The 25822-nt window shown below is 51.1% G+C and overlaps 2 long non-coding RNA genes across 3 annotated transcripts; both read left to right on the forward strand.

The window, feature by feature from the left end:
* The first annotated feature begins 712 nt into the window (after window positions 1-712).
* On the forward strand, window positions 713-2758 carry LOC149521929 (uncharacterized). Its single transcript, XR_016347675.1, has 3 exons — window positions 713-1211; window positions 1585-1714; window positions 2007-2758. It is a non-coding gene; the product is annotated as an uncharacterized LOC149521929 (long non-coding RNA).
* Window positions 2759-5649: 2891 nt separating this feature from the next.
* Window positions 5650-13987, forward strand: LOC142823580 (uncharacterized). Of its 2 annotated transcripts, XR_016347671.1 has the most exons (4): window positions 5650-6309; window positions 6611-9981; window positions 13174-13237; window positions 13854-13987. It is a non-coding gene; the product is annotated as an uncharacterized LOC142823580 (long non-coding RNA). The 2 variants fall into 2 exon arrangements; XR_016347670.1 differs by lacking the exon at window positions 13854-13987 and having other exon boundaries at window positions 13174-13452.
* Window positions 13988-25822: the final 11835 nt, after the last annotated feature.

Below are 25822 nucleotides of genomic sequence, written 5' to 3' on the forward strand. Positions count from 1 at the left end.
GTGCTGGTTTCTCTGGAACACGGTGTCCTTCTCAGCAGACGCTTGGCTCGAGGAGGAAGACGCAAGGTGGTAAGGTTTCTGACTGCCTCTTATGTGTTTCTCTCTTGTTGCTCTCTCGTATTGGCCAATACGTTCTGTCTGTCTGTTTCTGTCTGTGTCTTTGTCCTTGCTCTGCTTTTGCCGTGTCCTTGTACAGCACACTTGCAGGCATTCCAGATGAGCATCTTCAAGGGTTAAGGGCTCAGGAGCCAACGGGAATTCTGCAGGTACGCCAGTCGCGCAAGGGAGAGGGGTGGTGCGTCATGGCTGACTGACTCAGTGTTCTTGTAGAGGGCCTGATACATAGGCGAGAGGGGGGGGGAAAGGGCTAAAGGATAGAATTCCCACAGCCACAGACCTTAGTGAGTGAGAGCTCACGCTGGGCTTTTTCGGCCACCCTTGCAGAGGAATCAGTGCGGGGCCGTGGGCTGAGAAGATGCCGTCCGAGATGGACTTGAGCTGCCTGGACGTGATTCTCGGAACACGTGAAGGGTCCTCAGCGATCGGCCTTCCCATGGCTCTGTGTGAGTAAGAGGTGCGTGCTTTGAAATCTTCAAGCGTCCTGGCAGTATGTTTCTTCTGAGGCAGAGAGCTTCCTGCTGGCTTGGGGACTGGTGAAGGGGGGGTAGGTGGTTCAACAGAGCGTGGATAGAGATTCAAGGCCTCCGTTCTCTCCGCGTTCCTGGAGTGGCAGCAGGAGGGGGTGGCCGATGGTGGGAGGCTGCGGTGCGATGGTGGGAGGAGAAGCGATGCCGCGTCCTTGCGGACTGAAAAGCTAAGTTGTTTGTTTGTTTTTTCCCCTCTGCTGTGTTCGGTAGCGAGCAATAAGAAGTCAACCCTCCCGATGTCCTCCCGTCTGGGGATGAAACGGAAACGAGAACAGCGAGCTCGGGAGCTTGGTCAAAGCGAGGCGAGAACCGTCCGGCTGGGAGCGGAGCAGCCATCGCTGACCGGGAGATATGTGTCGGGTCTGGAAATCTCTCAGCTTACTGCCCACTGGGGTCTAGGAAGGGAAGTCACGTTTGCTTAGACAGCGAGTCCGAGCGGAGGTTCCCGAGGTGCTTCCTTGGTAGTGGGAGAAACAGGGCTTCCGTTTGTCAGGGGTGCTGGTTTCTCTGGAACACGGTGTCCTTCTCAGCAGACGCTTGGCTCGAGGAGGAAGACGCAAGGTGGTAAGGTTTCTGACTGCCTCTTATGTGTTTCTCTCTTGTTGCTGTCTGGTATTGGCCAATACGTTCTGTCTGTCTGTTTCTGTCTGTGTCTTTGTCCTTGCTCTGCTTTTGCCGTGTCCTTGTACAGCACACTTGCAGGCATTCCAAGTGAGCATCTCCAAGGGTTAAGGGCTCAGGAGCCAACGGGAATTCTGCAGGTACGCCAGTGGCGCAAGGGAGAGCGGTGGTGCGTCATGGCTGACTGACTCAGTGTTCCTGTAGAGGGCCCGATACATAGGCGAGAGGGGGGGAAAGGGCTAAAGGATAGAATTCCCACAGCCACAGACCTTAGTGAGTGAGAGCTCACGCTGGGCTTTTTCGGCCACCCTTGCAGAGGAATCAGTGCGGGGCCGTGGGCTGAGAAGATACCGTCCGAGATGGACTTGAGCTGCCTGGACGTGATTCTTGGAACACGTGAAGGGTCCTCAGCGATCGGCCTTCCCATGGCTCTGTGTGAGTAAGAGGTGCGTGCTTTGAAATCTTCAAGCGTCCTGGCAGTATGTTTCTTCTGAGGCAGAGAGCTTCCTGCTGGGGCACGGAGCCTGGTGGCTTGGGGACTGGTGAAGGGGCAGTAGGCGGTTCAACAGAGCGTGCATGGAGATTCAAGGCCTCCTTTCACTCCCCGTTCCTGTAGTGGCAACGGGAGGTGGTGGCCGATGGTGGGAGGCTGCGGTGCGATGGTGGGAGGAGAAGCGATGCCGCATCCTTGCGGACTGAAACACTAAGTTGTTTGTTCCTCTCTGCTGTGTTCGGTAGCGAGCGATAAGAAGTCAACCCTCCCGGTGTCCTCCCGTCTGGGGATGGAACGGAAACGAGAACAGGGAGCTCGGGAGCTTGGTCGAAGCGAGGCGAGAACCGTCCGGCTGGGAGCGGAGCAGCCATCGCTTACCGGGAGATAAGTGTCGGGTCTCGAAATCTCTTGGCTTACGGCCCACTGGGGTCTAGGAAGGGAAGTCACGTTTGCTTAGACAGCGAGTCCGAGCGGAGGTTCCCGAGGTGCTTCCTTGGTAGCGGGAGAAACAGGGCTTCCGTTTGTCAGGGGTGCTGGTTTCTCTGGAACACGGTGTCCTTCTCAGCAGACGCTTGGCTCGAGGAGGAAGACGCAAGGTGGTAAGGTTTCTGACTGCCACTTATGTGTTTCTCTCTTGTTGCTCTCTCGTATTGGCCAATACGTTCTGTCTGTCTGTTTCTGTCTGTGTCTTTGTCCTTGCTCTTCTTCTGCCGTGTCCTTGTACAGCACACTTGCAGGCATTCCAGGTGAGCATCTTCAAGGGTTAAGGGCTCAGGAGCCAACGGGAATTCTGCAGGTACGCCAGTGGCGCAAGGGAGAGCGGTGGTGCGTCATGGCTGACTGACTCAGTGTTCCTGTAGAGGGCCCGATACATAGGCGAGAGGGGGGGAAAGGGCTAAAGGACAGAATTCCCACAGCCACAGACCTTAGTGAATGAGAGCTAACGCTGGGCTTTTTTGGCCACCCTTGCAGAGGAATCAGTGTGTGGCCGTGGGCGGAGAAGATGCCGTCCGAGATGGACTTGAGCTGCCTGGACGTGATTCTTGGAACACGTGAAGGGTCCTCAGCGATCGGCCTTCCCATGGCTCTGTGTGAGTAAGAGGTGCGTGCTTTGAAATCTTCAAGCGTCCTGGCAGTATGTTTCTTCTGAGGCAGAGAGCTTCCTGCTGGGGCACGGAGCCTGGTGGCTTGGGGACTGGTGAAGGGGCAGTAGGCGGTTCAACAGAGCGTGGATGGAGATTCAAGGCCTCCTTTCACTCCCCGTTCCTGTAGTGGCAACGGGAGGTGGTGGCCGATGGTGGGAGGCTGCGGTGCGATGGTGGGAGGAGAAGCGATGCCGCGTCCTTGCGGACTGAAACACTAAGTTGTTTGTTCCCCTCTGCTGTGTTCGGTAGCGAGCGATAAGAAGTCAACCCTCCCGGTGTCCTCCCGTCTGGGGATGGAACGGAAACGAGAACAGGGAGCTCGGGAGCTTGGTCGAAGCGAGGCGAGAACCGCCCGGCTGGGAGCGGAGCAGCCATCGCTTACCGGGAGATAAGTGTCGGGTCTCGAAATCTCTCGGCTTACGGCCCACTGGGGTCTAGGAAGGGAAGTCACGTTTGCTTAGACAGCGAGTCCGAGCGGAGGTTCCCGAGGTGCTTCCTTGGTAGCGGGAGAAACAGGGCTTCCGTTTGTCAGGGGTGCTGGTTTCTCTGGAACACGGTGTCCTTCTCAGCAGACGCTTGGCTCGAGGAGGAAGACGCAAGGTGGTAAGGTTTCTGACTGCCACTTATGTGTTTCTCTCTTGTTGCTCTCTCGTATTGGCCAATACGTTCTGTCTGTCTGTTTCTGTCTGTGTCTTTGTCCTTGCTCTTCTTCTGCCGTGTCCTTGTACAGCACACTTGCAGGCATTCCAGGTGAGCATCTTCAAGGGTTAAGGGCTCAGGAGCCAACGGGAATTCTGCAGGTACGCCAGTGGCGCAAGGGAGAGCGGTGGTGCGTCATGGCTGACTGACTCAGTGTTCCTGTAGAGGGCCCGATACATAGGCGAGAGGGGGGGAAAGGGCTAAAGGACAGAATTCCCACAGCCACAGACCTTAGTGAATGAGAGCTAACGCTGGGCTTTTTTGGCCACCCTTGCAGAGGAATCAGTGTGTGGCCGTGGGCGGAGAAGAAATCGTCCGAGATGGACTTGAGCTGCCTGGACGTGATTCTTGGAACACGTGAAGGGTCCTCAGCGATCGGCCTTCCCATGGCTCTGTGTGAGTAAGAGGTGCGTGCTTTGAAATCTTCAAGCGTCCTGGCAGTATGTTTCTTCTGAGGCAGAGAGCTTCCTGCTGGGGCACGGAGCCTGGTGGCTTGGGGACTGGTGAAGGGGCAGTAGGCGGTTCAACAGAGCGTGGATGGAGATTCAAGGCCTCCTTTCACTCCCCGTTCCTGTAGTGGCAACGGGAGGTGGTGGCCGATGGTGGGAGGCTGCGGTGCGATGGTGGGAGGAGAAGCGATGCCGCGTCCTTGCGGACTGAAACACTAAGTTGTTTGTTCCCCTCTGCTGTGTTCGGTAGCGAGCGATAAGAAGTCAACCCTCCCGGTGTCCTCCCGTCTGGGGATGGAACGGAAACGAGAACAGGGAGCTCGGGAGCTTGGTCGAAGCGAGGCGAGAACCGCCCGGCTGGGAGCGGAGCAGCCATCGCTTACCGGGAGATAAGTGTCGGGTCTCGAAATCTCTCGGCTTACGGCCCACTGGGGTCTAGGAAGGGAAGTCACGTTTGCTTAGACAGCGAGTCCGAGCGGAGGTTCCCGAGGTGCTTCCTTGGTAGCGGGAGAAACAGGGCTTCCGTTTGTCAGGGGTGCTGGTTTCTCTGGAACACGGTGTCCTTCTCAGCAGACGCTTGGCTCGAGGAGGAAGACGCAAGGTGGTAAGGTTTCTGACTGCCACTTATGTGTTTCTCTCTTGTTGCTCTCTCGTATTGGCCAATACGTTCTGTCTGTCTGTTTCTGTCTGTGTCTTTGTCCTTGCTCTTCTTCTGCCGTGTCCTTGTACAGCACACTTGCAGGCATTCCAGGTGAGCATCTTCAAGGGTTAAGGGCTCAGGAGCCAACGGGAATTCTGCAGGTACGCCAGTGGCGCAAGGGAGAGCGGTGGTGCGTCATGGCTGACTGACTCAGTGTTCCTGTAGAGGGCCCGATACATAGGCGAGAGGGGGGGAAAGGGCTAAAGGACAGAATTCCCACAGCCACAGACCTTAGTGAATGAGAGCTAACGCTGGGCTTTTTTGGCCACCCTTGCAGAGGAATCAGTGTGTGGCCGTGGGCGGAGAAGAAATCGTCCGAGATGGACTTGAGCTGCCTGGACGTGATTCTCTGAACACGTGAAGGGTCCCCAGCGATCGGCCTTCCCATGGCTCTGTGTGAGTAAGAGGTGCGTGCTTTGAAATCTTCAAGCGTCCTGGCAGTATGTTTCTTCTGAGGCAGAGAGCTTCCTGCTGGGGCACGGAGCCTGGTGGCTTGGGGACTGGTGAAGGGGCAGTAGGCGGTTCAACAGAGCGTGGATGGAGATTCAAGGTCTCCTTTCACTCCCCGTTCCTGTAGTGGCAACGGGAGGTGGTGGCCGATGGTGGGAGGCTGCGGTGCGATGGTGGGAGGAGAAGCGATGCCGCATCCTTGCGGACTGAAACACTAAGTTGTTTGTTCCTCTCTGCTGTGTTCGGTAGCGAGCGATAAGAAGTCAACCCTCCCGGTGTCCTCCCGTCTGGGGATGGAACGGAAACGAGAACAGGGAGCTCGGGAGCTTGTTCGAAGCGAGGCGAGAACCGTCCGGCTGGGAGCGGAGCAGCCATCGCTTACCGGGAGATAAGTGTCGGGTCTCGAAATCTCTTGGCCTACGGCCCACTGGGGTCTAGGAAGGGAAGTCACGTTTGCTTAGACAGCGAGTCCGAGCGGAGGTTCCCGAGGTGCTTCCTTGGTAGCGGGAGAAACAGGGCTTCCGTTTGTCAGGGGTGCTGGTTTCTCTGGAACACGGTGTCCTTCTCAGCAGACGCTTGGCTCGAGGAGGAAGACGCAAGGTGGTAAGGTTTCTGACTGCCACTTATGTGTTTCTCTCTTGTTGCTCTCTCGTATTGGCCAATACGTTCTGTCTGTCTGTTTCTGTCTGTGTCTTTGTCCTTGCTCTGCTTTTGCCGTGTCCTTGTACAGCACACTTGCAGGCATTCCAGGTGAGCATCTTCAAGGGTTAAGGGCTCAGGAGCCAACGGGAATTCTGCAGGTACGCCAGTCGCGCAAGGGAGAGCGGTGGTGCGTCATGGCTGACTGACTCAGTGTTCTTGTAGAGGGCCCGATACATAGGCGAGAGGGGGAAAAGGGCTAAAGGATAGAATTCCCACAGCCACAGACCTTAGTGAGTGAGAGCTCACGCTGGGCTTTTTCGGCCACCCTTGCAGAGGAATCAGTGCGGGGCCGTGGGCTGAGAAGATACTGTCCGAGATGGACTTGAGCTGCCTGGACGTGATTCTCGGAACACGTGAAGGGTCCTCAGCGTTCGGCCTTCCCATGGCTCTGTGTGAGTAAGAGGTGCGTGCTTTGAAATCTTCAAGCGTCCAGGCAGTATGTTTCTTCTGAGGCAGAGAGCTTCCTGCTGGGGCACGGAGCCCGGTGGCTTGGGGACTGGTGAAGGGGGGGTAGGTGGTTCAACAGAGCGTGGATAGAGATTCAAGGCCTCCGTTCTCTCCGCGTTCCTGGAGTGGCAGCAGGAGGGGGTGGCCGATGGTGGGAGGCTGCGGTGCGATGGTGGGAGGAGAAGCGATGCTGCGTCCTTGCGGACTGAAAAGCTAAGTTTGTTTGTTTGTTTTTTCCCCTCTGCTGTGTTCGGTAGCGAGCGATAAGAAGTCAACCCTCCCGATGTCCTCCCGTCTGGGGATGAAACGGAAACGAGAACAGCGAGCTCGGGAGCTTGGTCAAAGCGAGGCGAGAACCGTCCGGCTGGGAGCGGAGCAGCCATCGCTGACCGGGAGATAAGTGTCGGGTCTGGAAATCTCTCGGCTTACGGCCCACTCGGGTCTAGGAAGTGATGTCATGTTTGCTTGGATAGCGAGTCCGAATGGAGGTTCCACTCCCGCAGTACATTTCAACTTCCCCCTCACACAACGTGCACCCCCACCAGTGCTCTTCCCTATCCCATACCCCCTATTCCTGGTGTCCGTCAGTTTCCCTTCTTCTCTCCACAGACTCAGAGCAACCTGCACCCCCAGAGCATCCCTCCATTCATGTTTCCATCAGCCCCTCTTTTTCCTCCCTAGAACACTCCCCATCCCACTCTTTATCCCTATCCCTACTTTTCCCCCATCTATAAGACCCTTCAGCCCCGTTTCTTCCCTTCCCAACCCAGAGTCACTCCCCCCACACTCCCATCCCGCCTGCCATGTGACCCCCATCACTACCTTCCCCCCAGCCCTCCTTCCGCATGTAAGGACTCCCTCAACCACTCTTCTCTTCCTCCTCAACAAGCCCCCATCCCATGCCATCCCACTCTCCAGACCCTTCCAATCCATGCTCCCATCCATTGGGTCCCACCCCCCTTCTCTTCCTTTCTACACCCACATCCCATGGCAACCTGCACTCTTAACGCTGCCCTTCCTCCATCCATGCCTACACCCATGCACGGTATGCGTGCTTTATTTTGTTTTGATAATCAACAGCAATCTCTCAGCTGTAAAAGCTAGATTTTAATAAAACAAATGTAGTTTGTGTAATTTCTAACAGCAGGAGGGGAGCGGGAGAAGTTGTGCGTATGTTACTCCTCATTGAGGGGATGGGCAAACGTATGAGCTTACATTGTAGTGATTTCTCTCCCGCGTCAGATAATATTATTTTGGGTGTACTTTCTGGAGGGGAACTGCAATTGAGTGCTGGACGATTTTCTAGCTAAGCCTTACTGTACAGAGCTGTTTGCAGACTCTGTGTTTCTACACTTGGTGCATCCCAACTTGCGTGGGCTCCCAGAGGCCAGAGAGCCTAAGTCAGCAAAACAGGGAGAGGCAGGCAAGGCTAGTGGAGCAAGTAGTCTCAGTGAAATCTCAGCACATCCGGTGGCATCCCAGAAGGAGGACCAAACCCATCAGAAGCTGGGCCTTTGAGAAAAGGTCTCTCCATGTACTGGGTAAGCTTGGAGGCCTTTCAAGGCGTACCTGCTCCCAGCAGTGCACATACTCCGTTACAGAAATGCTAACAGTGACAGTCGGTGAATGGGATGTTAGCGTATAGTCGTGTATACGATTAACTGATAAGCCTGGGCTTATCGGTTAATCCTGACAACTACACACGCTTCCCTCCCCCTTGCTGTCTCTAATACAGAGTCAGCAAGGGCTGGGGGGAGGTGAGAGCCTGTGTGCGTGGGGAGCTGACTTTTAAGTCATCGCCCCAGAAGCACCAGATCCCGCGGAGCTACGTGCTCCGTATCCATCGGTGCATTTCTGATACTGATAAGAACATAAGAATGGCTATACTGGGTCAGACCAAAAGGCCATCTAGCCCAGTAGCCTGTCTGCCAACAGTGGCCAGTGCCAGATGCCCCAGAGGGGGTGGACCGAAGACAATGATCAAGCAATTTGTCTCCTGCCATCCATCTCCAGCCTTTGACAAAGAGAGGCCAGGGGCACCATTTCTTCCTTTCCCCAGGCTAATAGCCTTTTATGGACGTAACCTCCATGAATTTATCTAGTTTTTTTTTAAACTCTGTTATAGTCCTAGCCTTCACAGCATCCTCTGGCAAGGAGTTCCACAGGTTGACTATGTCCTGTGAGAAGAACTACTTTCGCTTATTAGTTTTAAGCCTGCTACCCATTAATTTCATTTGGTGTCCTCTAGTTCTTATATTATGGGAACAAGTAAAGAACTTTTCTATATTCACCCTCTCCACACCACTCATGATTTTATAGACCTCTGTCATATCCCCCTCAGTCTCCTCTTTTTCTAAGCTGAAAAGTCCTAGTCTCTTTAGCCTCTCTTCATATGGGACCTGTTCCAAACCCCTAATCATTGTAGTTGCCCTTTTCTGAACCCTTTCCAAGGCCAAAATATCTTTTTTGAGGTGAGGAGACCACATCTGTACACAGTACTGAAGATATGGCGTACCATAGTTTTATACTTCATTTTAGTTGCCCTTTTCTGAACCTTTTCTAATGCCAAAGTACAGTATCTTTTTTGAGGTGAGGAGACCACATATAGTACGCCCACATCTTGAACACTGTGTACAGAAGTTTTATATAGGGGCATTAAGATAGTCTTCATCTTATTTTCTATCCCTTTTTTAATAATTACTAGCATCCTATTTGCTTTTTTGACCGCATACTGCATTTTCAGAGAACTATCCACGATAACTCCAAGATATCTTTCCTGATTAGTTGTAGCTAAATTAGCCCTCATCATATGGTATGTATAGTTGGGGTTATTTTTTTCCAGTGTGCGTTACTTTATACTTATCCACAGCAAATTTCATTTGCTATTTTGTTGCCCAATCACTACATTTGGTGAGATCTTTTTGAAGTTAAACAGTTACACAATTGCTTTTGTCCTTAAGTCCGAGCAGTGGGTAGTAGGGAGTGGCCTCAAAGGAATAGGAAAGCAGAGGCTCTGGTCTTTTGTCTGGGTGTCACGTTACTGGATTTTAAGGGGAGCAGCCAGATCATTGCTGCACCAATTGGGGGGAGGTGTTTGCCCCAAAGTCTATACAAAGGGGGCCATGCGAGATGTCAAATGAAAGCTCATGTTCTACTGATTCTGTATATGCTACTCATGTACTTGTATGATATCTGTATGTGGAGTTATGAATATGGAGTCTGTGCTGATATTGGCCTGCACTGCCTGTTGTAAAGGAGGATTGTCCGTTGAATGAGTATGCTAATTAGCACTGGTCCAGGGATAATGGCTCTCAAGGTGCCCAATACACAACTGAGGACTGTGTCTGGGAACATGCAACCCAGCCAGGGCAAAATGGCTGCTGACATATGAAACAGCTAAGTCATTTGACCATGTGACCTGGTCCACTTGAAAGGTACCGGGGAGATATACAAGTGCCATGAGGTGGACTCCATCTTGTCTTCAATTCTACTACTGACCCTAGATGCAGCCTTGCAAGGAACAGAGAGCCGACCCATCCTGACATAGGATGAACACCAGAGACCTTTAAGATAGCAGTTATAACATCTCTGCTGAGAGCCTGCATCGAGAACTCGGTGACTGGTGCATGTAATGTATTCTCCTTAACAACGTTACTCTCATGCTTTTCTTTCTTCTATTAATAAACCTTTAGATTTTAGATTCTAAAGGATTGGCCCAGCGTGATCTTGTGGGTAAGATCCAAAGTGTAAACTGACCGGGGATTTGTGGCTGGTTCTTTGGGACCGGAAAGACCCATTCGAGGAAGGTGAGATTGGGTTCTACAACCCCCTCACCTGTGTGCAGGCCCGGGGCTAATTGTGGCACAGGGAGAGCTGGAGTGTCTGAGGGGTTTTGCTCCTGAGGCTTCTGGCTGGCCAGATTGGCCGCTAAAGCACTCAGTGTGACCCGTTTATGGCCTATTTGGGAAAGGCTTCAAGTCTGGGGCTGTAAGGAGCCCCGAGTTTTGAGCAATTCGCCCTGAGCGGACGCCCTCAGCTGTGCCAAGACCTGGCCCGGTCCGTCACAGCCACCTTCCCAGCTCACCTCAACCCTCACCCTACCTTTGCCCCATTCATCTTTCAATACATAAGGACCCCCTCACCCATCCTCCTCTTCCTCCCTAACGGCCCCCAGCCCAACACGCTCTTGATCCTTCCAGTCCACCCGTCCATCCAGTGGATCCTTCAACCCCTCCTTTCTCTTCCTTTTAACACCCCCAGCCCATGGCAATGTGCACTCCTAACCGTGCCCTTTCTCCACCCATAAGGCCAAGGGCACCATTGTTTGAGGGGGGTAGGTGCCCTTGGTCCTATGGGTGTAGAATTGGGTAGAGAAATGGGGTAGGAGGGCAGTAGCCCCCCTCCTGAGTTTGAAACCCTGGATTTCATACATGAGGTGTGCTTAAAGCCCATGTCCTAACTCCAGAGGCAGTTCTTAAATGCAACAGAGTTTGAGCTGATGCGGCTTTGCCTTTGGGGCATGGACTTTATTATGCTTAAATCACCCCGCCCCTCTCGTTCTTTATAACAAATGGACGGACATTCAAGCAGTTGAAGTATTGTTAGATCCTCATAAAAACATTGCTGGGTACTCCCCGTAAAAGATGGGGGGGTAACCCACTCTGGCACAACAAATGCAGGAGCAGGGGCCCGCAAAAGTACCCCAAAACCTGATCTCTCCAGGCTTTGGTACAAAAACTTCCCCCCAAAATCCTAAAACCCAAATTTTAGGGAATATCCACTGCCACCATCCAAGTAGTCCAAGAAAACTAGGGATGAGATCACTTGGGAAACCTCCTCCCTGAAACCTCAGGGGTATCTCAAGCTCTTTTTCCCCTCAGAGCTTGAAAAAGAAAAGAGAAAAACAAGCTGCAGTCTGTGCTAGCTGACTCCCAGCCAGTCAGACAGAGAGCTTACAGATAAAACTAGGACACCAAAATAAACCTATAGCAGGTTAATTAGAAAAGAAAACAAACTTTTTATTATCAAAACAATACTGCCGTTGCAAGTATAGTTAAGGTGGCTAGATGGTAAGGGCCACCAATTTGTATACTCAGAGGCTGTGTCTATACTGGCCGCTTTTCCGGAATAACTTGCCAGCTGTCTACACTGGCCGCTTGCTTTTCCGGAAAAGCACTGACGATCTCATGTAAGATTGTCAGTGTTCTTGCGGAAAACTATGCTGCTCCCATTCGGGCAAAAGTCCTTTTGCGCAAAACTTTTGCGCAAAAGGGCCAGTATAGACAGCTCAGCTTTGTTTTCCGCAAAAAAGCCCCGATCGCAAAAATGGCGATCAGGGCTTTTTTGCGGAAAAGCACATCTAGATTGGCATGGATGCTTTTCCGCAAAAAATGCTTTTGCAGAAAAGCGTCCGTGCCAATCTAGACGCTCTTTTCCGAAAATGCTTTTAACAGAAAACTTTTCCGTTAAAACCATTTCCGGAAAATTATGCCAGTCTAGACGTAGCCAGAGACAATTCTGTGGGTTAGAAAGCTTCATTACAAAAGAGAAAAAAAACCACTTTTAACATCAATTTGAAATTCCCAAACCATAAAACAATTAAAAACCTGATAGATTAATTAAACTTTGCCCTACTTACATATTGTGAAAAGACTTTTCTTAGAGAGAGCGAGACAGCCTCGCAGCTCCCTGTTACCTGGAAGAACCCACTCTGCCTCAGACAGAGGAGGAAAAAGTTAAAAATTCCTTTGTTCCCAGTTGGAAATCCCTACCTGCATTGTTATTGGCTGACTAAATATGTGGCTAGGATAACCCCTTAACCATGAGGACTGACCAGCAGCCTGGTGGCTATGACGGGGAGAGTAGGAATGAGTGTTATGCTTTTGGGATCTGCATTTGGACCACTGCTATTATACGTCTCACAAATGTTCTTGAAAAAGGAGAGACTAAAGGGATAAATAGTGACTAAATCAAAGTCGATAGGCACTTCCCCATTCTTCCTTTGAAAAGTACAAGAGCCCAGCAGGGACTCTTGTGCATTTCAAAGTAATGGAGCTTGGGTTCAGCTGGGGACTCTGAGTCCCCCACTGACCCCAGGCTCCATGCCGTGCTGCATACCACGAGGAGCCACAGGTCATGCCGTGTGGAACCTGGGGCCAGCTGGGGAAATGCTACGCAGAGCTGGGGATCAGCTGGGGAGTTCTCAGCTGACCCCGGGGTCCATGGCTGCCCCTTTAAACGTGTGGAGGTGGCTTTTCAAAGGGGCAGCTGCCTCACAGCTGATCCCCAGCTCAGCCATGCAGTGCTGCCACTTAGAAAGCGGGGGCAGGGGAGAAGGAGTACTTCAATCTCAGAGAGGCAGCAAGGTGTGGGGAATCGACTACCTGACTAGTCAACAGACAACTATCCCATAAGCATTTGCTTATGGGGATAGACTCGTCTTTAACATCCCTAATCCAAAGCTGGTAGGAATGAGTTAAAAAGGGGTCTCACAAAACTGGACGTTTGGGCAACACAAGAGCATATGAATCCGTGTTAGCCAACACAACAGAAAAAAGAGAGGAAGCGGCATGTGAGGTGTGTTTGCATTCTTACTGTCTTGGACTCGAGCGCATGGAAGATGAGTGGGTCTCTTGGCATAATCCTGATGTCAGCGGGGAGCTACAGCCAACTGACCCGTCTGTGTTCAGTCCGTGTCTTGTAGCGGAACAGCCATGTTGTAGAAAGGGTTGGAGAGAGAGGCAGGTACTGGACGGTCTCATGCAGCTGTAGCATTTTTGGCAGTGATACTTCTTCCATGGGTTATTTGCTGTTCTTGCAGAGGCCTGCTGTAGGCAATCGGAGCCACTCTGGAGATCCAGCTAGATGAGGGGCATCTGCCTGAAGTGAGTCTGAGTCACCTGTTGTTCCTATTGACAGTGGAGCTGAGGAGCTCTCTCGTGACGGTGTAGGAGCTGGTGTATGTTTTGTGAAATTATCTTCAGCCAGTGTCTGTGCAGTGAGGTGCCTCCTTGCGAGCAGAGAGATGCTTGTGATTTCCATGGGACAGATCCTGGGGAAGGCAGAGCTCTGCCCGTGGCTGGTAATTGTCTGGGATTGTCCTTTCCTGTCTGTAAGTAGCTGCACGTGGGTCGCTGCCCTTTAAATACAGCGATGTGGAGGGAGGGAGGGAGGGAGGGAGGGACGACAAACTACAGAGCATCTGTCCGTGTAGTCAGTGGACATCATCACATTGTTCTCCAGTTGCTTGCTCAATCATCACGTCCCTCAGAGGACCAGAGTATTCTGGGCAGGGTGTGGGTATAGTGGACTGAGGGTGTGGTAAAGTGGAGATGGTCATAGTTTCTTATAAATTATGAGCATTTTAGGACCTGGATAGGCTGGAGAGGAATAAAGAAGGGGTCTCCAGTGACCAGCAGTTAGGTGATGCACATGTTTATGTCTGTGTTTTGACCACTAGTGGTGGTCGAGTTTACAAGTCTCCTCTCATTCTCTTTTCAGTTCTCAGTGGCATTGGATTCATGAAAGAATGGCTGACTTGTGGCAGAGACTAAAGCCTTGAGCCCATCACTAGGGCTGGAAGCCAGCTAGTGCAATGAGTTTGGCAGTTTAAAAGATTCAAGGTATAAGTTATTTTGAATAATGTCTACGCTACACACTTATGTCAGAATCAGCTAACTACTTTGAAATAGAACATCCAAACTACAGGGAAGCCTTGAAATTAGTCTGAGTCAGGCTCCCCTAATGTTGACGTACTACATTGATTTAGAGTCTCAGGAAGCACTGGGGAGTAATTATTTTGAATGACTCTGGGGAGTAGTTATTTCTAAATAAGAACAGCTGAGCATATCTACTGAAGACATTTCAAAATAACAATTTCTACATGAGGTTATTCCTCATCACAAACAGGAGTCATTAGTCTGTTATTTCATAACTCCTAAGTGCCTAGTGTAAAAATGCCGCAACAGAGCATTGACACTTGATGGCCACTTTTGGCAATGCATGCACAATTCTGTAATGCAGCAACTGTGACACTCGGGGTGTGTCTAGACTACAGGGATTGTTCAAAAAATCTTTACCTGTGTCTAGACATCTGCCGCGTTCTGTCGACAGTAAATCAACAGAATGCGGCAGTTTTGTTGACAGCAGTAAATCTCATTTTACGTTTTACGAGGAATAACACTATTTTTGACGGAGATCTGTCAAAAAAAGGGAAGTGTGGACGCGGGGAAGATATTTTGTCGAAAATAAAGGCCTCCGGGTAGAAGCCCTGGTGGACACTCCTGCCAGAGCTTTCATCTCTATTGATCCTGGCCAGACAACTTTGGGTACCGGGGAGGGAACATCAGGTGAGTGCTGTGAGGGTCCCACACACAGAGGGCAGGGGAGGCGGGAGCAAAGCGGATGGTGCAGTACTGTGACATGTCATGCTGATCACATCCTGGGGGGAGGGGGGCACACACAAGAGTGACCTCAGGGAGGGCCGTCCTACCCCTGCAGCCGCGTGGCTGCGAGGAACCACCTGCTCCTACAGTCACTGATGCCAGGTACAGGCAGGGGTTTGGGACCCTGGGAATTGCCACACAGCTTCAGGCTTCTTAGCAACCTGCGGGAACCCCAACTGTGGCCTGGCACTTGTCTGTGTTGCTTGGCCATGGGGTGGGGGGAGGGGGGCAGGATGGTGGCCTGCACACTGTCTGGGCTTCAGAGAGGTCGTGGCTGCTGCTCAGGGAATACCACTGCTTGCTGAGACCACATGAGCATCCGCTGATCCTAGAGGACAGGCACTGACTGCTGAGGAGGGCATGCTGTCTGTCAGGGAAAGTGTGAGAATGCATGACTGATAACTTTTCCCTCTTGTCCTCCACATCCAGCCCAGCTGTCCAGGAGGGTGGGGGGCCACACCTCTCCCACCTCCCAGACGGCTGCAGGGAACCCATCGGCACTGGCGCAAGTATTTGGACCTGGTGCGGAAGCACATCTTGGCCCTGCAAGGGATGCAGGAGACATGTAATCAGAGGATGCAGGCAGAGACAGAGCGGCGCAGTCGCTTGCTGGACGAGTTTGTGCAGCAGCTGTGGGAAAAAATCAAATAACTCCAATTGTGTCTAAGGAGGGACTGTGCAGGAAATCAAAACTCTCTAACAGAAAACTGCTGTAAGGGTTAAAAGTTTTCCAGGCCTCTCTCCCTGTAACAGAGAGAAATCATTTTAACTCTAATCAAGACCCTTACAATGCCTATCTCAACTTCACGAGACTCCTAGTCTGTCACAAATTGTCATGTGAACTCTTATCTTTGTCACAGTTTGCCTTGTAGACTCCTCACTCAGGTTCTCATGTGCCTTTGTTCTGTAAAACTTACTTGTAGCACACCTGGTGTGAACAGAAACGTCTCAGAGTACTTCTGCTGAGACTTTGTTTTCTTTAACATATTAATCAACAACTAAACTGTCTGAACATACTGTATAAAGGATCCCGGAAACTCTCTCTCAGGGCTGCTGCTGCTCTCAGTCTCGTAGCTGTCAGCCTGCATGCATAATAAAATTTTCCTTTTGGATTTCTCTCCTGCCTCACTGCTTTGACCTCCAGCCTTGGACCTTTCTGGGGACTCTGTACCCCAGGGGAGTGAGATTTCTGCAACACAGCGCACTGCTATTTGCACTGCTATCCAGGAGGCCATGGCCTTCCCCGGTCCTGTGTCTGTTCCTGCTCCTCCTGCTCAGCCTACCCTCCCCCCTCACCAGCTCCCCCACCCCTCCCCTCACCCCCCTGCCTCCCCTTCACCTGCTGCCATCCCAGACTCAGGTACAGCTGCACCTCCTGCCCAGCCGCAGCTCGCATGCGCAGCCATCTCCAAGCCGGCCTCCGCAGCCAAGGTGGCAGGGGTTCGTCATCCAGGTGGCACCCTCAGCCGTGAGCCTCCCTCCTCCCTTCCAGCTTGACATTCCCCTTCCCATCTGTGAGAGTCAGTAAGGGAAGCACTTTACTTTAACAAACAATTTATTTTTGGGACTGGTTTGTGGCCTGTTTGGGAAGGTCACCAGTCTGGGGACTGTAAGGAGCCCCTAGTTTGAGCAATTTGCCCAGAGCAGATGATGTCAGCTGTGCCCAGACCCAGCCCGGTCTGTCACAGCCTGTCTCTGTTCTCAGTGTGAATGTGGGGCTGGGAGGGGCTTTGGACGGGGGGGGGGGAGGCACTGGAGGCATGGGGCAATCCTACATTTGGAAGGCCCTGGGGATACTCATTGGGCTCCTTGGGAGAATCGCTCCCTCAGGGCTTCCCGAATGCGCAATCCCAGCTGGAGGGCTTGCTGGATGGCAGCTGTCTGGGGCTGCTCAAAGTGCCTCCCCTCCACAGCAGCCCGTGTCCCCCACGCTGGGAGGAAGGCCTCCTCTTTTCTCTCCACTAGGTTGTGCAGCACACAGCATGCAGCAACCACATCGGGGATGTTGTTTTCCCCCATGTCCAGCTGAGGGAGAAGGCATATAAACCTGCCCTTCAGATGGCCAAAGGCGCACTCCACCTCCAAGCGAGCCCGATTCAGGTGAGAGTTAAAGAGGTCCCTGCTCGCATCCAGGTGTCCAGTGAATGGCTTCATGAGCCAGGTCATAAGGGGGTTCGCCGTGTCAGCCACAATGCACGTAGGTATCTGCACATCCCCGACTGCATAGTTTCACTCCAGAAAGAATGACCCAGCCTGCAGGCTGTGGTACAGGTATGAGTTCTGGAAGATGCGGGCATTGCGTGCTCGGCCTGACCACCCGACGCAAATGTCTGTGAATTCTCCCCAACAGAGTGAAAAGCAGAAAAAAACCCTGAACCTGAAAATAAACTGCTGTGGTGTCCGAGGAAGCAGGGCAACCAGAGCAAGAACTGCAGCAGCTTTGCTTTCCGTCCAGGAGGTAGGCAAGCCAGAAGCAGGAGCAGAGCAACGGCTGTCCGGGGGATCCCTTTAAGCACGTGTCTCTGCAAAGGGCATGCAGCAATACCTGGAAATAAAGGCTGCCCCCGTGCCCTGCCAGAAGCACTTCTGGGTGCCTTTTTTTTTTTTGAAAGAGCATCCGGCAGTCTGGACGCTCTTTTTCAAAAAAGCTGATAGCATGATGCGGAGCAAAAAAATCAATGTAGAAGCTTTTTCAAGAGAGGCTTTTTTGAAAAATACTTTAGAAAAAGCGTCTGTTGAAAAAGGCGTGTAGTTTAGATGCACCGTTGGTGGCCATTTGCTGATAGACAGGCACAAATCTCTAACGGTGTGTCTCCACTACAAAGTTAATTTGAACAAACAGCCATTAGTTGAAATTAACTTTAATAGCGGCTATACATACAAACCACTTAATTTGAACTAGGCGTTACTCCTCGTAGAGTGAGGTTTACCTAGTTTGAATTAAGTAGTTTGAATTAAGGGCTGTGTAGCCACTTAATTCGAACTAGTTGGAGGCAAGCCATTCCCAGGTTGCCCTGGTGGCCACTCTGGGCCAAACCAGGGAAACTTTTCTGCCCTCCTCCTGGCCCCGGAGCCCTTAAAGGGCCATGGTCTGGCTACAGTGCTTGTGCCAGTTGCAAGCCTGCCAGCACCCAGCCAGCAGACCCTGCACCTGGCACGGCACGAGCCAGCCACCGGCTGCCGCCCAGCCGTCTGCCTCTTCCCAGAACCAGGCTGACGGCTCCCAGGAGCCTGCCCGGGGCCGCAAGAGGCGGGCGCCCGCCTGATCTAGTGCGGAGATCGTGGACCTCATCAAGGTTCGGGGGGAGGCCTCCAACATCCACGATCTCCACACTAGGCACAGGAATATGGCCATCTAGGGCAGGATAGCTGCCAGCCTGGCCACCAAAGGTCACATGCGAACCCATGAGCAGGTTTTCATGAAAATCAAGTTGGTCCAGTGAGATTCCCGGCCCTGAGCTTAGAACATAAGAACGGCCCTACTGGGTCAGACCAAAGGTCCATCTAGCCAAGTAGCTTGTCTGCCGACAGGGGACAGCACCAGGTATCCGGACGGGATGGACCTAAGACAATGACCAAACGATTTGTCTCGTGCCATCCATCTCCAGCCTCCCACAAACAGAGTCCAGGGACACTGTTCCTACTCCATGGACCCACCCTCCCTGAATTTATCTAACTTCTCGTTAAACTCTGTTATAGTTCTAGCCTTCACAGCCTCCTGTGGCAAGGAGTTCCACAGGTTGACTATGTGCTTTGAGAAGAACTACTTTCGCTTATTAGTTTTAAGCCTGCTGTGCATTCATTTCATTTGGTGTCCTCTAGTCCTTCTATTATGAGAACTAATGAAGAAATTTTCTTTATTCACCCTCTCCATACCACTCATGATTTTATAGACTTCTATCATATCCCCGTCAGTCTCCTCTTTTCTAAGCTGAAAAGTCCCAGTCTCTCTAGCCTCTCTTCATATGGGACCTGTTCCAAATCCCTAATCATTTCAATTGCCCTTTTCTGAACTCTTTCCAAAGCCCAAATATCTTTTTTGAGGTGAGGAGGCCACATCTGTACACAGTACTGAAGATATGGTGTACCATAGTTTTATACTTCCCCTTCTCCTCCTTCCCCTGGCTTCCCCCTTCCAGCTCCCTCCTCCCAGGTTTCCACCTCCCCTCTCCCACCCTCTCTCCCCAGTCTCCCCAGAGGTTAATCCCCACCCATCAGTTTTCAAAAATAGAAATTCTCTTTATTTAACAACACACGTGTCATTTATTTTTTACATCAGGAAGGGTAAGTGGAAGGAGGTTAGGGAGGAATGGGGCATGCGTCCTCGATGGGGAGGACTGGGGTGGGTCTGTGGGCTCCTTGGGGTGGAAGCTCTCCTGCAGGGCCTCCTGGATCCTGACAGCCTCCCAATTGATCACCTTGGATGGCAGCCTGCGGCAAGTGCAGCCGGGCTGATGGCCAAGTGCTTTGATGTGCCTCCAAGACAGGACTGCTTTGGTGTCCCTCATCGAGGTAGACAAGCAAGTGGGGAACCCTGAGAACTGTCTGTCCGGGGTGGGGGTCGGGTTCCTTTAAGCACAACCCTCGGCTAGGAGCTGCACACTCTAAATCCTAACGTGATGCCGTGCAGGCACTGGTTCTGGCCAGCCTTAAGTTTGGTTCAGCGTCCACTCAATGTGGATATGCTCTTTTGAATGAGCAAAATGCTAATTCAAGTTAGTTTTTAGGTCTAGATGCACTAATTTGAATTAGCTTAGTTTGAATTAACTAAATTGAATTAAGTTAGTTCCAATTAGTGCTGCAGTGTAGACATACCCTAAGGGTGTGTCTACACTGTACCATTTTTCTGGAATAAGGGACATTATTCTGGCAGAACAACAGTAGCATCCACACTGCAATTGCGTTATTTTAAAAGAAAATTGAAACAATGGAGGGCTTATTCCTCAGGGAATGAGGTGTACCAGTGTTGGAAAAACGCTTCTTCTGAAAAAGCTTTTTCTGCAGCGGGTGAGCAACTGGATGCTCCAGTGCTGCTATGTCAAAATAGCACCTCATTCTAAAGTTAGTCCTTTCCAGTGCATCCTGGGGTGCTAAATCGAGATAGAGCGTCCACACTCCCTGGAAGCCTCAAAATTAGTCTGAGATAAGCTCCCCTAATGTAGATGTGCTATTTCCAAAATCAGCTTTTCCAGAAGATATCTTCCAGAATAGCTTTCTCCGAACGAAACTTGCGGTGAAGACGTACCCTTAGGGTATGTTTACACTGCAGGCTTATTTCAAAAAGCACTTAGCGATTTCAAACTAAAGCTCCACACTGATTGGATGCAGAATTGCATTTAAGGCCACTCAGAACCACTTCAGGCAGGGCTTGGGGTCAGCAATTACTTCTGGGAGCTCCTGCTTGAGGCTATCTGAGACCCTTTCACCTGGCAGGGCAGGCTCGTGGGCCCATCCCACCCACCCTGGGAGTGGCCAAACAGCCAACATAGACCCCCCCAGGGATGGAGCTGGCTCCCACATTAGGAAGGCAGGAGAAGGTACCCACTGAAGGCAGGGAGACAGAGTGGGATCTCCAGTGAACTCAGGGATAGGGCAGGGATTTGTCTGGGGAGCACAGAATGGTGGGCTTGATCCCACCCCCCTCTGCCCACACCATCTGCCTCAGGGATGGGCCTAGGTCCTGTGTTAGAGAAGGGGGATAAGGGACCCTCTGAAGGTAGCAAAGTGACCCTGCCCCTGGTACAGCCATTTCTCGGGTGCTTCTCCTTTCCCTGGAGGGACAGCAAAGCCTTTGCTCTGACTGCTCTGGTTGCCCTTGCGGACACCTCAGCTTGCCAGTCGTGGAGCTAGAGCTGCCTCTGGGCACTCAACGGCCCTTAGCTATCGTGCTGCAGTTTCTACAGGCTGCCCTCCTGGCCATGCAGAAACGCAACCACCATGCTGTGCACCGCCGCTTCTTGCGCTGGAGACTAGATCTGACGGGTGGGACTGGCTCGACATGGAGCTCTGGGATGACCAACAGCTGCTCCAGAATTTGTGCACGAGGAAGGAGACCTTCCTGGAGCTGTGTTCCTGGCTCTCCCCTGCCCTCACACGACAGGACACACGTATGCGACCTACATTCCCCTCTGCAGAAGAGGGTCACCATTGCCGTGTGGAAGGTCACCACGCTGGACAGCTACCGATGTCTCGGGAATCAGTTTGTTGCGCAAAAGTCGACTGTCAGGGCCCACGTCATGCAGGCGTGGTGCTCTCCAGCTAAGGTCCCGGAAGAGGGGTGTGAAGTGCTGGAATGGGGAATCCTAGGGAAAGGGTGGTTGGGGGTGGTGGAGAAGCCCCTTTCCCAGGCAATTTTTCAGTCCCACACTCACAGAGCCCTGCCAGGGATAGGCTATGTAGGGGGTGGCTCCTGATATGTGTGGGCAGGGAAGGGGTGAGCTGGGGGATGTGCACGGGGCTCAGGCACCCCAGTGATTCTCTGTTTGTTGGTCTCCTGCTACAGGTGGTGCGGTGTGATGGTGTGTCGCGGAGCCCCCGAACCTGGGCCCCCATCTCTAGCCAGATGTGTGTCTCGGCCAGCCACTAGAGTTAAAGGGTTTATTTCTTCTCAGCAACACAGCATAGCATAGGAGAGATGTTAACACAGGAGCGAGGGCAGACAGCCTTAGTCCTCTCATGGGGAAGGGGCTTCACCCCGTTTCTTAGTCTCGGCTGGGCTAGGTGGAGTGAGGATGTTTTAGACCAACTCAACTCCCAGGCCCTACCCCCCGGCCTGATGGCTAACCCTGCTTCTCTTCTTTTGTCTCACCCTCTGGGAACAGCCTTATCTGCTCAGGCTGAGACTTAGGTGTCTGGGGTAATACACATGAGGAGTGGCTCATTGGGAATCACACATAGCAACACAGCCAGGAGGGAACACCGGGTTACAAAGTAGACAGCACCCGCACTATGTCACATGCGGGCCATCGACACCAGCCAGCTGCTCAGGGTCATCCACCTCAGCAACATGGAACCGTGTGGCAGTGATATTATTGACGGCACCCACATCCCTGTCCAAGCACCGACTACGCCGACTACCAGGCATCTATGTATATAAACCACGAGGTTACTTCTCCATGGTCCCACAGGCCCTCTCAACCACTGTGGGCAGTTTATTGACATTTTCTTAGGCTGGTTGAGGAAGGCATGTGACGCTTGCATCTTCTGCGACTCCAGAGTCTTCCAGAAGCTGGAGGCAGGCAGTTTATTCCCTGTCCTCATCATCAGGGTGGGGGATGTGTACATGCAACTGTGCCTTGTGGGGGATGTGACCTACATTCTGTTGCCCTGGCTCACGAAGCTTTACACTGGGCACCTTGACCCTAGCAAGGAATGCTTCAATTCCCGGCTTGGCTGGGCCTGCCCTGTAGTGGAGGGTGCCTTTGGGTGTCTCAAGGTGAGGTAGGTATAGCTCCATATATTTATTTATATTAACTAAATATATGGAGCTATAACTATCTCATAGACCTGGAAGGGACCTTGATAGGTCATTGAATCCACTCCCCTGTCCTTGTGGCAGGACCAAGTACCGTCCCTGACAGATTTGCTCCAAATCCCATCCTTAAGGATTGAATTCACAACCCTGGGTTTAGCAGATCAATGCTCAAACCAGTGAGCTATTCCTCCCCCCATAGGTTGAAATGTCTTGTCACCTGGCTGGATGTTGGGGAATGAAACATTCCCCCAAGTAGTGGCCAGTGTTCTGTGCTCTACAATATTTGTGATCTGAAGGGGGAAGTGTTCCTCCTGGGCGGGGGGTGGGGGAGCAAAGGCAGGCCAGGTCAGCAGGCTCTTTGAACAGCTGTGCACAGCTGCCATCCAGCAGGCTCATCAGGTGGGGGTGCACATCTGGGAGCCGCTGAGGGAAAGTTTCTCACAAGGACCCCAGTGACACGCTCCCAAGGATCTCCCCACTAGGGGCCTGTGCCTTGCCCCTCTTTGCCTTTCCTCTCTTAATCCTCCCCCTCCTCACTTGCAGAGACAATAAAACTGACATTGTTTTTTGGAAACAAAGTGGGTGTGTTTTTTATTTGGGGTCAAAGTAGGTGGAGAGGGGCTGGGGAAAGAATCTGGGAGAGGAAAGTGGGTGGAGGGAGAACCTTTGAGGGTGAAGGAGGGGTAAAGAGCGTCTCAGAGTACTTGAAATAATTTGTATAGCTCAAATTGTGTATTTTGAGTATCTTATCTCAATGCTATTTCAAAATGGCTTGTTTCATCATTTGGCGCCGTCTACGTGATGCCAAATTTCAAAATAAGGTGCTCTAAGAAAACGTCCATTTCGCCTCATAGAATGATATTTACAGGGACTTTGGAATAATGAATCCAAAAAAACCAAGTTTGCTATGAAGATGAGGGGTTGATATTTTGGGATTCTTGGGTATATGGAAATAGCATTGCAGTGTAGCTGTAATGTTTGGCTATGTTCACACTGGGGAATTAAGGTATTTTGGGGGTTATTTCAAATAAAGTATTTGAAAATATTTTTCAAAATACTGTGTTCCCACATCAGGGAAGCATCAAAATTTGTGACAGGTAGGCTCCCTTAGTAAGGACATGCTACATAGCATATTCTAAGAGTCAATGTAGTGTAGACATACTTTAACAAGTATTTCAGAATAAAACCTGCCAAAATGTAATAGAGAAGTCTTGTAATTACTCTATTTTGAAATAGCATTTCCCCATCTGAGGGAGGCTTTCCTAAAGTGGATGTGCTACCTTGATTTAGAGCCCCAGGAAACACTAGAGCGTAATTACTTTAATGGTCCTAGGAAGGAGCTATTTGTAAATAGCGACAGTGGATCATACACAATATTGCTATTTAGAAATAGCAATTTCAACAATGGCATTATTCTGGAACAATAAAGTCTCATGTCACAAAAAATAAGAAGCCTGTTATTCTGAAATATGTTCAAAATAACGGGCTTCCCCTCTGGATGCTCACGTTCCCACTTTTCTAAAGTGATGTCTTATAGACGTGCTGATAGTTACTCCCCAGTGCTTCCTGGGACTCCATTTTGAGTGACTGTGGGGAGTCCTTACTTTGTTATACAGCACAAGCCTTACATTCAAATAACAATCTTTTATAAGATCATCTGAGCATATACACTGAATCCATGTGAATTTAAAACAGGAAATATTATTAGGGTAGAAATGCCCCATTCCGAAATACCTGCCCTTAGCAGAGCAACAGTGACACTCGGTGGTCACCGGCGGTAATGCACGTATAATTTTGTAGCGCCTCCACAGTGACACTCGGTGGTCATTGCCGGTAATGCACGTATAATTCTGCAGCGCCTCCACAGTGACACTCGGTGGTCATTGCCGGTAATGCACGTATAATTCTGTAGCGCCTCCACAGTGACACTCGGTGGTCATTGCCGGTAATGCACGTATAATTCTGTAGCGCCTCCACAGTGACACTTGGTGGCCATTTGCGGTATTGCGGGTACAATTCTCTAAGGCTGTGTGTAGACTGTGTACATTGGCACAAGAGGGCTTTTTCCCAAGCGGGAGCATCACTGTTCTTGCACAAGAACATGGACAATCTTATAGTAGATCGTCAGTGTTCTTGTGCAAATTCTCGCAGCCAGTTTAGACAGCTGCCAAGATTTTGTGCAAAAGCAGCCACTTTTGCGCAAAATCTTGCCAGTCTAGATGCACCTTTAGGCTACGTCTAGACTGGCATGATTGTCCGGAAATGCTTTTAATGGAAAAATTTTCTGTTAAAGGCATTTTCAGAACAGAACATCTAGATTGGCAAGAATGCTTTTATGCAAAAAGTGGTTTTGTGGAAAAGCATCTGTCCCAATCTAGATGCACTTTTCTGCAAAAAAAGCCCCAATCGCCATTTTTGTGTTTGGGGCTCTTTTGCGGAAAACAAATCTGAGCTGTTTTCAGTGGCCCTTTTGCTCAAAAGGGAGCAGAATAGTATTTCTGCAAGAAGCACTGATTTCTTACAGTAGGAAGTCAGTGCTTTTGTGGAAATTCAAGTGGCCAGTATAGACAGCTGGCAAGTTTTTCTGGAAAAGTGGCTGATTTTTCCAGAAAAACTGGCCAGTGTAGACAACTATTCCCCAGAGGTATTTTAAAATAACAGGCAAATTCATGCTCACTCAATTTGTCCTGTGTCTGTTGCTAGTTGTCCTGCACGTACACTCAGTTTCCTCAGACTGGGCCTCGGGTTTGGGCAAGAGTAAGGGGTCTGGGTCTGGGTGAGATTTTTGAGGTGTGTGGGTTGGGGCAGGGTTTTGTGTTTACCTCCACTGTCTCGGGCCCATGGGACATTTGAAATGGAATGGCTCCTAGGTAATTGGTACCTTTGTCCTTTACCAGTGGTGCTGGGGTGGGTGTGGGTGTGTGTGTGTGTGTAGGGCTGGGTTGCCTTTAGAACTGAGCACTCTCCTTGCAGCTGCAGCTCCATACTTGGCCACCCATGTTCTAATTTGTGTCAGGATTGAGGTCTGAGACCTTTGTGTATGAAAATTAAGTATTGGGGGAGGCAGTGGGGTCTAGAGGAGATGGGGGGAGGGAGCCTGAAAGGAAGCGTTGGCCAGTGTTGAACCTCATATCATCAGAGTACAAGTTCTCACAGGTTGCCATTTGGCCATCATATTGGCTCTGGGGGGCATGGTGGGTTTCTTGTTTGTATCAGGTGGCCTGGCACTATAACAGGGAATGACCACCCCCCTTCATCTTGAGAATGAGGCAGTGTGTATCCTCTCTGGCACCAGCCAAGTAATGTTTCCTGCACTCTGCATATACTCCAGTTCCAACACCCTCTTCACTACATCTAAAGTAGCTATTTCAGCACCCAGTAGCTATGTACGCCCTGAGAAACCCTATTTCAGGTTCCTAAAAGGAAAACCTTGCCCCCAGAAAGAGGGTTGACTGTAGCCTCACCTGGTCACAGAGTTTGAGTCTGTTGAGATTAGTATTTGTTAGGAGAAGAGATGATAAATGCTTAAGCATGAGCTGCTCTTGCTGCTG

This window comes from Pelodiscus sinensis, chromosome 21 (assembly GCF_052426305.1).
Source record: "Pelodiscus sinensis isolate ZL-2025 chromosome 21, ASM5242630v1, whole genome shotgun sequence".
NCBI classification, from domain to species: Eukaryota; Metazoa; Chordata; order Testudines; family Trionychidae; genus Pelodiscus; species Pelodiscus sinensis.